At 37.8% G+C, this 13,164-nt stretch overlaps 1 protein-coding gene and 1 long non-coding RNA gene across 6 annotated transcripts in view; one reads left to right on the top strand and one right to left on the bottom strand.

The window, feature by feature from the left end:
* Positions 1-620, bottom strand: part of LOC309627180 — a 249,927-nt gene extending 249,307 nt beyond the window's left edge. The window contains exon 1 of the long non-coding RNA XR_014243572.1: positions 297-620. This is a non-coding gene — a long non-coding RNA (uncharacterized lncRNA). The remainder of the gene's footprint in view (positions 1-296) is intronic.
* FRMD5 (FERM domain containing 5) overlaps positions 1-13,164 on the top strand; it is a 410,262-nt gene that overhangs the window by 283,842 nt on the left and 113,256 nt on the right. The gene's annotated exons all lie outside the window — the stretch shown is intronic.

Here is a 13,164-nt window from a genome sequence, read left to right as displayed (position 1 = left end):
TTTTCAAAAAGATATGACAGTCATTAATCTGTATGACCTAACAACAGAGTGCCAAACTATGTAAGGCAAAAACTAATAGAAGTGCAAGGAGAAACTCCATTATTATGGTTAGAAATTTCAGCACCCTTTTATCAGAAATGGAGAGATCCAACAGGCAGAAAATCAGTAAGGACATAGTTGAACTCAACAACACCATCAATCAACTATATAGAATGGATATCTATATACTACTTCACCCATCAAAAACAGAGTACACATTATTCTCAAGCTCACATGGAACATTCAACAAGATAGACCAGGGCTTCCCTGGTGGCGCAGTGGTTGAGAATCTGCCTGCTAATGCAGGGGACACGGGTTCGAGCCCTGGTCTGGGAAGATCCCACATGCCACGGAGCAACTAGGCCCGTGAGCCACAACTACTGAGCCCGCGCGTCTGGAGCTTGTGCTCCTCAACAAGAGAGGCCACGACAGTGAGAGGCCCGCGCACCGCGATGAAGAGTGGCCCCCACTTGCCACAACTTGAGAAAGCCCTCGCACAGAAACGAAGACCCAACACAGCCAAAAATAAATAAATAAATAATTAATTAATTTAAAAAAATATTAAAAAAAAAAATTCTAAAAAAAAAAAAAACAAGATAGACCACATTCTGGGCCATAAAACACACCTTAAAAGAGCAGAAATCATACAGTGTCTGCTCTCAGAACACCATGGAATTAAACTAGAAATCAATAACAGAAAGATAAATCTCTGATAACATATGGAAATTAAATGACACACTTCTAAATAACACATGGGTCAAAGAAGAAATCTCAAGAGAAGTTTAAAAACATTTTGAACTAAAGAAAAATGAAACACAGCTTATCAAAATTTGTGGCATATAATGAAAGCAGTGCTTAGAGGGAAATTTTTAACATTGCATGTACTTATTAGATAAGAGGAATGATCTAAAATCAGTAGTCTAAGTTTCCACCTTAGGAAACTAGAATAAGAAAAACAAGTTAAGTTCAAAGTAAAGAGAAGAAAAGAAATAATAAAAATTAGAATGGAAATCAGTGAGATTGAAAACAAGAAGTCAATAGAGAAAATCAGCAAAACCAAATCCTTTTATGGACATTAAAAGGATAATAAAGGAATACTGTGAAAAACTCTATGCCCACAAATTTCATATCCTAGATGAAATGGACCAATTCCTTGAAAGACATGATTAGCCTAAACTCTCACAAGAAGAAATAGACAATCTGAATAGCCTACATCTATTAAAGAAATTAAATAAATGAATAATAACCTTCCAAAACAGAAAGCACCAGGCTCAGATGAGCTCTACCAAACATTTAAGGAAGAAATTATACCAATTTTCTACAATCTCTTTCAGAGGATAGAAGCAGAGGAAATACTACCTAAGTCATTCTATGGGCCAGCATTACCATGATACCAAAACCAGAGAAAGACGTTACAAGAAAAGAAAACTACAGACCAGTATCTTTCTTGAACATAGATGTAGAAACCCTCAACAAAATATTAGCAAATTGAATCCAACAATGTACAACAAGAATTATATGTTATGATCAAGTGGGATTTATCCCAGGTTTGGAAGGCTGTTTCAACACTCAAAAATCAATTAATCCTTCAGATCAACAGGCTAAAAAAGAAAAATCACGTGATCCTATAAATACATCCAAAAAAAGCACTTGACAAAATCCAACACTCATTTATCATAAAATCTCTCAGTAAATTCGGGATAGAGGGGAACTTTTTCAACTTATTGAGACTATCTACTAAAAACCTTCAGCTAGTGTCATGCTTAATGGTGAGAAACTAAGATTTCTACTTTCCTACTAAGATTAGGGTAAAGGGAAGGATATCCCCTCTCACTATTCCTTTTCTTTTCTCTTTTTTCTTTTTTCTTTTAATTGAAGTATAATTCATTTACAATGTTGTGTTAGTTTCAAGTGTACAGCAAAGTGATCCAGATATATATAGATATATATAGATATATATAGATATATATATATATATATATATATACTTTTCAGATTCTTTTCCATTATAGGTTATTATAAGATATTGAGTATAGTTCACTCTGCTATACAGTAATTCCTTGTTGTTTACCTATTTTATATATAGTAGTGTATATATCTTAATCCCAAACTCCTAATTTATCTTTCCCCCCTGCCCCTGCTATCCCCTTTGGTAACCATAAGTTTGTTTTCTATGTCTATGAGTCTATTTCTGTTTTTTAAATAAATTCATTTGTATCATTTTTTTTAGATTCCACATGTAAGTGGAATCTTATACATATACATATATTTGTCTTTCTCTGTCTGACTTCACTTAGTATGATAATCTCTAGGTCCATCTATGTTGCTGCAAGTGGCATTATTTCATTCTTTTTTATGGCTGAGTAATATTTCATTGTATATATATACCACATCTTCTTTATCCATTCATCTGTCAGTGGGCATTTAGGTTGCTTCTCTGTCTTGGCTATTGTAAATAGTGTTGCTATGAACATTGGGGTGCATGTATCTTTTCAAACTATAGTTTTCTCCAGATATATGTGCAGAAGTGGGATTGCTGGATGATATGGTTAACTCTATTTTTCGTTTTCTAAGGAACCTCCATACTGTTCTCCATAATGGCTGCACCAGTTTACATTCCCACCAACAGTGTAGGAGGGTTCTCTTTTCTCCACAGCCTCTCCAGCATTTATTATTTGTAGGCTTTTTCCTTTAAATTTTTTTTTTCGTATTTTATTTTGTGGGAGCAGTGAACATAAGGAAAACCAATTTTCCAGCTTTATTGAGATATAACTGATATACAACATTGTGTAATTTTAAGGTGTACAATGTAATGATTTGATATGTATATATACTGCAATATGATTGCCACAGTAAGGTTAGTTAATATGTGCATCACCTCACATAGTGACCCTTTTTTTGTGTGTTGTGAAAACTTTTAAAATCTATTCTCTTAGCAACTTTCAAATATACAGTACAGTCTTGTTAACTTTAGTCACATTGCTGTACACTACATCCCCAGAACTTATTCATCTTATAACTGGAAGTTTGTACCCATCACTGCTCTCAACATTGTACTAGAAGTACTGGCTAATGCAAGGACAAGAAAAGGAAATAAAAGATGTATGGATTCGAAAGGATGAAATAAAACTGTCTTTGTTCACAAATGGTATCATCATCTATGTAGAAAATCTGAAAAAAAATTGATGAAAAAATTTCTGGAACTAGTAAGTGAATATACCAAGGTTTCAGGATATAAGGTTAATATACAAAAGTCAATCGTTCTATATATCAACAATGAACAAGTGGAATTTGAAATAAAATAACAATCCCATTTACATTTGTATCTCAAAAATGAAATACTTAGGTATAAATCTAACAAAATATGTACAAGATCTATATGAGGTAAACTATACAACTCTGGTGAACAAAATAGAAGGAGAACTAAATAAATGGAGAGAGATTCCATGATTCATTGTTAAGAAGACGCAAAATTGTCAAGATGTCCATTCTTTCCAACTGAATCCATAGATTCAATGCAATCCCAATCAAAATCCCAGCAAGTTATTTTGTTGATGTTGACAAACTGATTCTACAGTTTATATGGAGAGGCAAAAGGCCTAGAATAGCCAGCTCAGTATTGAAGAAGAACAAAGTTAACAAAGTTGGAAGACTGGCACAGCAAGACTTACTATAAAGCTACAATAATCAAGAGAGTGTGGTATTGGTGAAAGAATAGACAAATTGATCAATGGGATAGAACAGAGAACATAGAAATAAACTCACGTAAATGTAGTCAAATGATCCTTGGGGCTTCCCTGGTGGCACAGTGGTTGAGAATCTGCCTGCCAATGCAGGGGACATGGGTTCGAGCCCTGGTCTGGGAAGATCCCACATGCCGCGGAGCAACTGGGCACGTGAGCCACAATTACTGAGCCTGCGCGTCTGGAGCCTGTGCTCCGCAACAAGAGAGGCCGCAATAATGAGAGGCCCGCACACCGCGATGAAGAGTGGCCCCCACTTGCCGCAACTAGAGAAAGCCCTCGCACAGAAACGAAGACCCAACACAGCCATAAATAAATAAATTTTTAAAAAATGTATAAAATGATCCTTGACAAAGGAGCAAAGGCAAGGCAATGGAACAAAGATCTTTTCAACAATGTGGTTGGAACCCTGGAGAGCCACATGCAAAAAGAAGTGTGTAGATACAGACCTTGCACCCATCACAATGATTAACTCAAAAAGGATCATAGACCTAAATGTAAAATGAAAAAACTATAAAACTCCTGGAAGATAACATAGAAAAAAACTTAGATAACCTTGGGAATGGTGATGACTTTTTAGATACAACATTAAAGGCATGATCCATGAAAGAAAAAAATAAGTTGGACTTTATTAAAAAGAAAGACTTTTGCTCTAGGAAAGACAATGTCAAGAGAATGAGAAAATAAGCCACAGACTGGGAGAAAATATTTGCAAAACACTTATCAAACACATTTGATAAAATACCAAAATATACAAAGAACTTTTAAAACTCAACAGTAAGAAAACAGCAACTCTATTGCTAAAATGGTCCAGAGACCTTGACAGACAACTCATCAAAGAAGATATACAGATGGCAAATAAGCATGGGAAAAGATGCTCCACACTGTATGTCATCAAGGAAATGCAAATAAAAACAATGAAATACCACAACATCAAATGCTGGTAAGGATGTGGAGCAACAGGAACTCTCATTCATTGCTGGTGGGAATGCAAAATGGTACAGCCACTTTGGAAGACAATTTGGTGGTTTCTTATAAAATGAAACATACCCTTACCACATAATCCAGCATTTGCGCTCCTTGGTTTTTACCCAAAGGAGTTGAAAGCTTATGTCCACACAGAAACCTGCACACAGATATTTGTAGCAGCTTTGTTCATAATTGCCAAAACTTAAAAGCAACCAAGATAGCCTTCATGAAGTGAGTGGATAAATAAACTGTGGTACAACCAGACAATGGAATATTCTTCAGTGCTGAAAAGAAATGAGCTAGCAAGGCATGAAAAGACATGAAGGAAACTTAAATGCATATTACTAAGTGAAAGAAGCCAATCTGAAGAGTCTACATACTGTATGATTCTAACTATATGACATTATGGAAAAGGCAAAACTACGAAGACAGTTAAAAGATCAGTGGTTGCCAGGGGTTAGGTGGATGGAGGGATGAAAAGTCAGAGCACAGAGGATTTTTAGGGCAGTGAAAATACTCTGTATGATACTATAATGATGGATACATGTCATTATACATTTTTAAAAATATTTATTTGGCCACGCTAGGTCTTAGTTGCGGCACGCAGGATCTTTGTTGCCGCATGGGGGATCTTTGCGGCAGCATGCAGGATCTTTAGTTGCGGCATGCGGGATCTAGTCCCCTGACCAGGAATGGAACCCGGGCCCCCTGCATTGGGAGCGCGGAGTCTTAACCACTGGACCACTAGGGAAGTCCCACATTGTCATTATACATTTGTACAAACCCATAGAATGTATAATGCCAACAGCTAACCCTAATGTAAACTATGGATTTTGGGTGATTATGATGTATCAATGTAAGTTCATCAATTGTAACAGTGTACTAATCTGTTGGGGGTTGTTGATAATGGGTGAGTCTATGCTTGTTGGGGAGCAGGAGGTATTTGGGAAATCTCTGTATCTTCCTCTTAATTTTGCTGTGAATCTAAAACTGCTGTAAAAAAAAAAAAAGTTGTAAAAATCACCTGGTGAGCTTTAAAAAAAAAAGAACAATAGTGGTCCCTACTCAGACCTATGAAGTCAGAATCAATAGGAGATAGGGTTCAGCAAGCATGGGTATTTTATATGCTCCCTTGATGATTCCACTCTGGGCTAGGTTTGGGCACCTGGGTTCTAAATCTGCATTGTACTAGCATCTAACCACTTGTGGGTATTTAAATTAAAATTAAATTAGACAAAAAATTCACTTTCTCAGTTGCATTAACCACATTTCAAGTGGCTTAGATAGTGCAGATGTGGAACATTTCCATTAACACTAAGTTCTATTGGCCAGCACTAAAAAATCTAGAGCAACTCTATACAACAAATATTCTGAAAGGAGAAGTTCTCTTATTTCTAAAACTGTTGCATTCTGTTCTCTTAGTTTAAAAAAAATCAAATTTCATCTAAAAAGAGGCTGGATAATAGTAGTTACTGTTTTATTTTAGTTTATAATAGTTATTTTCAGAGAGTCCTGTTCTCCCATCTCCTAGTAGAATCTTCTGTGAGCTTGTGAAAGAACACATTGGTTGAACAGTATTGTCCATTCTTTGTAAGTAGAGATACTTATATCAGAAGTTGAAGCAAGGTTTGTACCTGTGTGATAGGGAGCGGGCTGAAACATCTCTCTTTTAAACTCTAAAAGTGTTTGGTGACATGTGTATATTAATGTCAACATTAAATTTAAATGAAAAATTAAGTAATTAATCTTACTATAATTTTATAATTATTTCTTTTAAGAATTCACAACTTCCTCTTCAAATAGACAATTGGTCATTCTCAGGTATGCCCAACCAAAATTGGGTTGTTTCTGCTGCAGGGACAATTCTCAAGTCTGAAACTACACATCAAATTAAAACAAAACAAAAGCAAGGAAAACTGAGAAAAGCCTCCCATTAGAAGCCTGCTGAAAGAACAGTTTCAATTCTGATGTGACACTCATTTGTGGAGAATATTTGTAGTCTCTACTTCTAAATCCAAATTTATAACAGAAAACAAATATTCTACTCCCAGTAGTATTTTTTTTAATCAAAGACACCTTGTCTTCAAGTAACTCATAGTTTAATGAACTTCTGTCTCTCTCATATTTCATCTTGTTGGGAGCTATGGGCAGTCAGGGTTTGGGTTTTGTCTATCACATGTTTTCTCCCTGGAAATCTAGTAATTGGAAGAAGGCTGTAGGGGGCTAGGACATGATAGTGTATTAGAGATTTCATTATCAAGCCATCCCCTGAAGAATATTGGAGTGGATCTCAAGTTTAGCAGAGCTAATACATAAATGGAGATCAGAGGATGGGAGAATGGAGAACAGCTCAGTGTCCTGTTTAAAAATATCAAGTATTCCCTCACTTGGTCGCCCCGATCATACTTAAAGGTGAAGAGATTGTGTGTTTCTTACGGCAACAATTGTCTGGATTATAGTTCAAGAATTGTCAGAGAGCTCCAAAGGTCCATTTTTGTCCTTACTGTGAGTGTTTTGTCCTGGGAGGGTGTTTATAAGCCTGGTTTGGCAATAGGTTTTTGTGAATATCTATGCTTCAAACCCAAGCCAGGGCTCTGAAGCAGTGCTGGTCTGAGTGCAGAGAATGCAGCAGTGGCGGCAGCAGCAAGGACCTGTCCCAGGCACTCAGGGCTCATTTGTATGGATGCACTGATGCTCTGGGAGCTGCATACATCAAAGCTACTGCAGTCCCCATCATAGAGCCTCGTGGAAAACAGGATTGTTCTACAGCTTTGCTTTCCCATCAGAGTTCCGCTTCATAATCTAACGCCCTTTAACTGGAGAGGATGTGGGACAAAGAGAGCTGAATGTACAAAGCAAAGAACAATTTAAGTACAGTGCTCAGAAGTAATTGACAGCTTAGGGTAAGATAAAGTCCCACAGTGGTAAAAATCATAGCATCTTAGCTCTGGCAGAGACCTTGAAAGGTCATACAGACCATCTTCCATTGCCTGTCTTCAAAACTGAAACCATTCCAGGTGGATAAGAACTGATTCTATGTTTTAGGCCTTCCAGAAAGAAAATTACACGGCTCCCTTTGGAACATGTTCTGATATATAATAGTACCTTTTTCACTGTAAGTTCATTCTTCATTGAACCCAAATCAGTCATATTGCAGTTAAAATTGGTTTTTATTTGTTCATTCTTTAGTGGAGAGGTATAATGACTAGCCAGTATCCCTTATATAAAAGTCCCTGAAGATCCGCCATAGTTAAATTACCACTTCAACCTTCTTTTCAGTGACAGAAATCTGTTTCCTTACATATTTTACTATAGCCTATTTTTTTAGTCTCTTACTTATTATTACTTTCATCTTCTCCTTCAAGTTCTTCATGTCCGTCTTCGGTTGTAATATCTCAACTGGATCCAGTACTGTAGGAGTATCTGACGAGTACTTAGTATAATGAGAAAATCACCTCATGATTCTTAAATACCAGAGGCTTTTGCTTTGCACAGTAGTGTGAGACTATAAAAAATGACCATGCAGGCTGAGACTGTATAGTGTGGTCTTAATAATCAGTGGGAAAATTATGATACATGAATGTGTGTCAAAACCTTTAAAACACTGTTCCTGTTGGTTATAAATGTATAGAGAAATTAAAAACATGGTCAAACTAATATTAGTGTACTGTAATTTAAAACATTAAGAATTTAAGTGTTTTATTTCTTTGTAAAAACTTATCCAGAGTAGTTCGAATAGTGCTTGCCTTCTTCTTGTCGTGTAACTTACCATACTGGGCACACATGCTTTCCATGCTTTGGCAATTTGTTAGACTCCTTCCTAAATTTGGATCAGCTTCAAACATTTTTCCCTTTGTGCTATCAATGTCATGAAATAGCTCCAAGAGTTCCTTTAATGTGAAGTTTTTTGCCAGCTTCACTTCCTCTGGGGCATCTTCTACTTTTCATCACAACCACTTTCCTCATTTATGTTGATTAGTTTGCCTTCCCTCAGTTCCTCTGGTGCATATCTAGTCTCTCGAATGGTAGCAGTGTCAACAATCCCACACTTAGCTCTTTCTGCTATAACTCTGTATACATTCCAGCATTATCACTTTTTTATTCTTTGCTGCACGTTCGTCTTTGTTGGCCAATTCTGTTTTTTCCCATTATCAAGTTCATCACTGGGAGACAAGGAGACAACCCCACCGGACACTTTGTTATTTGTATTTGAACTTGAATAACAGGCCCACAGTGACTAATCACCAACAGACTTTGAAAGAAGAGATGTGATTTGTCACTGATCATGATGCACATTTGTTATCTATGTTGTGATTTGTGAACTGAAGAGCTAGTAGTGAAATTTGTACCTTATGCTACTATCCCGTGGCAGCTGAAATTTAAACCCTGTTCTTAGAGGACTTGTGTCATTTAGCTAAACTATTATAACTGAAATTCTTGCATTTTAGAACCACACAAAATGAGAATGGCCTTATTCAATTCCTACATCTACCCCCAGGTTGGTGCTAATGTTCTGGTTCCTGGTCAGTTTGTTATCCACTCTAATAACACTTAGGTCTTTTTCTGACATACAACCTTGCCAGCTTCATCTTAGTGACATTTCTTTCTTCACCAGGGGTACTGTTGATACATTAGGTCTTTCCTCTTTGATTTTATACTTTTGGTTTCCACTAGAGAGCACTCCTTCAGTCTCTAAAGTTTTTTGGAATACTGATTCCCCTCCCAAGTTTATTAGCGTTTGCAAATTAAATAAATACTTCCCCACTCATTAATGTGAATACTAATTATCCTCACAGAATGTCAATTCCTTATTACCTCCCAGGTTGACCCAGCGAATTCAGAGTAATCCTTTTGGTCATACAGTTCAGTCAGTTCTGTTAGCTTAAGGCCAGTGGTTCCCAGATATGGTTCATCGTAGGGTTCTTCCAAGGAGCTTTACAAACAGCTTCCCAAGCCCTGTAAGGGACTGGTGAAGGGCCTGGGAATCTATATATTTGAATGCTCCCCTGTAATTAGCTAGGTTTGGTCTGTAATATAAACTATGTTTTCCTAGTTCTTAGTAACCTTATCATAGACTAGTAGAACTTTAGAACTGACAAATACATTAGAGATCAATTTTGTCAAACCTACTCATTTTATAAATGAGAAAAGTAAGACACAAAGATGCCAGATGACTTGGCCATGGTCTCAGAGTTACAGAGTGCAGACTAGAACCCATGTTTCCAGACTCTAAATCTAGTACTGTTTCTACCTAATTTCCATCAGTTGGGTCACAGTCAGAATCACTATCATCTTCAAGCTCTGCTATGGCAATCTTTTTTTTTTTTCTGGTTATGAATGTATCTGTGCATTAACTTTTGAGGAGAGATGCTTAACTAAGGTTCTCTGTAGCAGATGGGACAGTGGTTGAGGCAAAGATTTTTGACGTAATAGGTGCTGTGGGCCCTGGAGAAGCTCTGGGAGCCTCAATTCAGTCCTGCTCTGGTGCTTACTCTCTGCCTGCTCTGTGTCTGCCCACTGGTGCCAAGCTGCTGCCTCTGATGTGCTTAGATATCTGTTTGAGTTGTGCACAGCATTTGTTTCCAGAGGCTGTTTGTGTAACTACAGATACCGCCTGACAGGAGAGGAGGTAGGTAGGGTGGGGTGAGGATGTCCTATTCTGTGAAGCTTTCTCTATTTTCATCAGACATTCTTACAGCTAAACTAAGACTCTAGCCTTCAGGTTTGTTGACAGGGGAAAATGAGTCTGTCTGTAATTCTGAGAGAAGAACTAAGGAGTCAAGCATACATCCCTTTGATATGTTTTATGAGTTCATGAAAAATGAGTGGGGAACGCTGAACAGAGTGTATGAACAGTTAATGTTTACATGCTGAGCCTGGCATGAAAGAAACAAAAACAGAATTTGTCTGCCTCCTAATCTCTCTGAGCTGCCCTGTCACAGGCAACGGTGTTTGAAATGCTAATGTGTCTAGTACCCATTTTAAAGGAGGAGGAGCTGCATAATCCTAGAAGCTGAAATCCAGGGGCTTCCTTATAAATTTTCCCACCTTCTCTCAAGCATGTGCTGCCCTCATCCCAGCCTCCCACTAGGCCCCAGAGGATGAAAGGTAGTATTTCACTGAATCATGGCATTTTAGAGCTGGAAGACGTATTAGCATTCGGTTTCAATTCCACATTCTTAGTTTTCTCCCCTGAGACCCCAAGTGGTCAACAAACTTGGCTACAGTCACACGGCTTGTTTGGAGCTGGGCTTGACTAGAGCTCAGGTCTCCTGATTCCTAGGCCAGTGTGGTTATGGCTGCATCATATTGCACAGAAAAACATTTTCAGACTTCTTTTAATATGAAATCCTAGTGATTTGGCAATTGTGAATTTTGGTAGCTGTGACAGACTTTTAGAGGAGATGGGACTGCATTGTTATAGCTGGAGAAGTCAGATCAATACTTTTCTACTAAATAGAAGATAGAATTTGGAAAGTATTCAGTGTGGCTGGAATTGAGATAGTAGGTCCCTGCGAGTGGCTAGGAGATGGACCTGGGCTCCTTGCCTAAAACCAGGGGCCAGAAAGGAACTGTCCAGTTTCTGGTAAGGGACTACTCACTTGGTCCGGGGGCCCAAAGTTAGGCTACTTGCAAAGTGCACAAGCCGCAAGCCAAGGAAACTAATGTGAAAACTGGTCCAAGGACTGAAGACCAAAAACAAAAAAACCCAGCCATGCTCACAGCCTCTCCATTGAGATAACTTTTCAACTCAGGGCACCAGAAGGAGTCTCACAAAAGGCAGCTCTCACTGGAGATGAGCTCACAGAGAAAAACAAAACCCACTTGCAGACAGAACCAAGAACCTACAGATAATAGAGCAATGAAGGGAACTTTAACATAAGTCTGCTTAAAATGTCAGGAGGTAAAGGAAGAAAGTCTTTATGTGAACAGGACATTAGGAAGGATGTTCTTCATTGGCCAGCTGATTCTAGGCAGGGGTATTTACCTCAAAGGTAATGTTTCTGGGATTGATTCAAATCACAGATTTGAACCCACTGAGTATTCCTTGGTGGTGGTGATTTTCCCCCTTTTAAATCATTTTTGCCTTTTCCTAGCTTCACCAGAACTGATGAATAAACACCATTCAGCTTCTAAAAGCACGCCCGGCTTCCCTGAGAGTGGGTTCCCTGTATAGACTGCCATTGGGATTGCTTGGTTCTTGGAAGAACCGGTTCTGCGGTGTCGTCTCCTCCACATCCCTGGTGTGTTCCATCTCTGATTTATTCTGACATTTCCAGCTTAGTCAGTATTGCAGGCTGAAGCTTTTAAGGTGGCAGACCCTACCTTCCACATTCTTTTACATGACTCAAGTTTCCAGAAAGTTCTTTTAAGAAATTGAGACAGTCCTATCTGGGCTACAGACTGGAACCATGAAGAATTATCCATGAGGACCTTTCATAGTAGCATACTCTTTTAAAAACATTAACAGGCCCTACTGAGGAGATGCAGAAAAGTTTCCATTACTTGTTTAAGTTATGGATCACCCTGAAGACTGAGACCAAAATGTACAGAAAACACCTATTTTGATTATGTATAGATGCATCCGTTCCCAGGATAATGAGAAGGGAACAATCATCTTAAAAAGCTAGAAGATTTGAAAAAGAAACCGGGGGAAATTTAATTGGCAAGTGAATGCTCAGCTTTATCTTTCCAAGTAAAGGTTAGCATAAATTAATAAATATTTTTAACATCAAGTCATACACCCTGATAAACAAAGAAACATTACCTTTTGTTCTTTGGGAACTCTACCAGCAGTCTATTTTAGGTAATAATTTTCTTTTTATTTTCTATTTTTTCTCTTAAAGCTTTTCAGTATAATTTGTGAAACGTCAAAGTGTTCTTTAAGAACTTCCTAGTCGGGTTCTTGAAGTCCCAGTTTTCCCCCAGTGAAGTATGAAAACTGAGTCCTCTGAACAGAAAGTAAAGTCTGCCGGCAGGTTCCCTGTCTGTATATAGAACCAGGTGTCTTCACCCCATTCTGTGAATCCTGTATAGTTCTCAGTAGTCCTGCAGTCTGCACACTATATTTAGATACCTGAAGTTTTCCATCTCTTTCTAGTCCCTGACCTTGCCTAAGCAGAGACCAATTCAGTCTCAATTTGGTATTTTTAGCTGGTCACTACTTCAAGAGTTTCAAAATGGTATCTGTCAAAGACTTTCTTCATAACATTTCGTGAGGACCAGGGATAATATTACTGGGTTTTCCTGGAAGTGGTGCCTTTCCAGTGAAGCTTTGAAGTAAGATACCTTTAAAGGTCTTCCAGTGCTTCTTTTTCATTTTCTCCAAAGAAAAACCATCATGAGAAAAAAATAAAATAAAAAAAAATTAAAGGCTGTAGTGTCCTGGCTTCATTCTACATGAAAGTGTTTA

The sequence above is a fragment of the Balaenoptera borealis genome (genome assembly GCF_965194805.1).
Source record: "Balaenoptera borealis genome assembly, chromosome: 3".
Classification (NCBI taxonomy): domain Eukaryota; kingdom Metazoa; phylum Chordata; class Mammalia; order Artiodactyla; family Balaenopteridae; genus Balaenoptera; species Balaenoptera borealis.
This window is presented reverse-complemented; position numbering and strand designations above follow the sequence as displayed.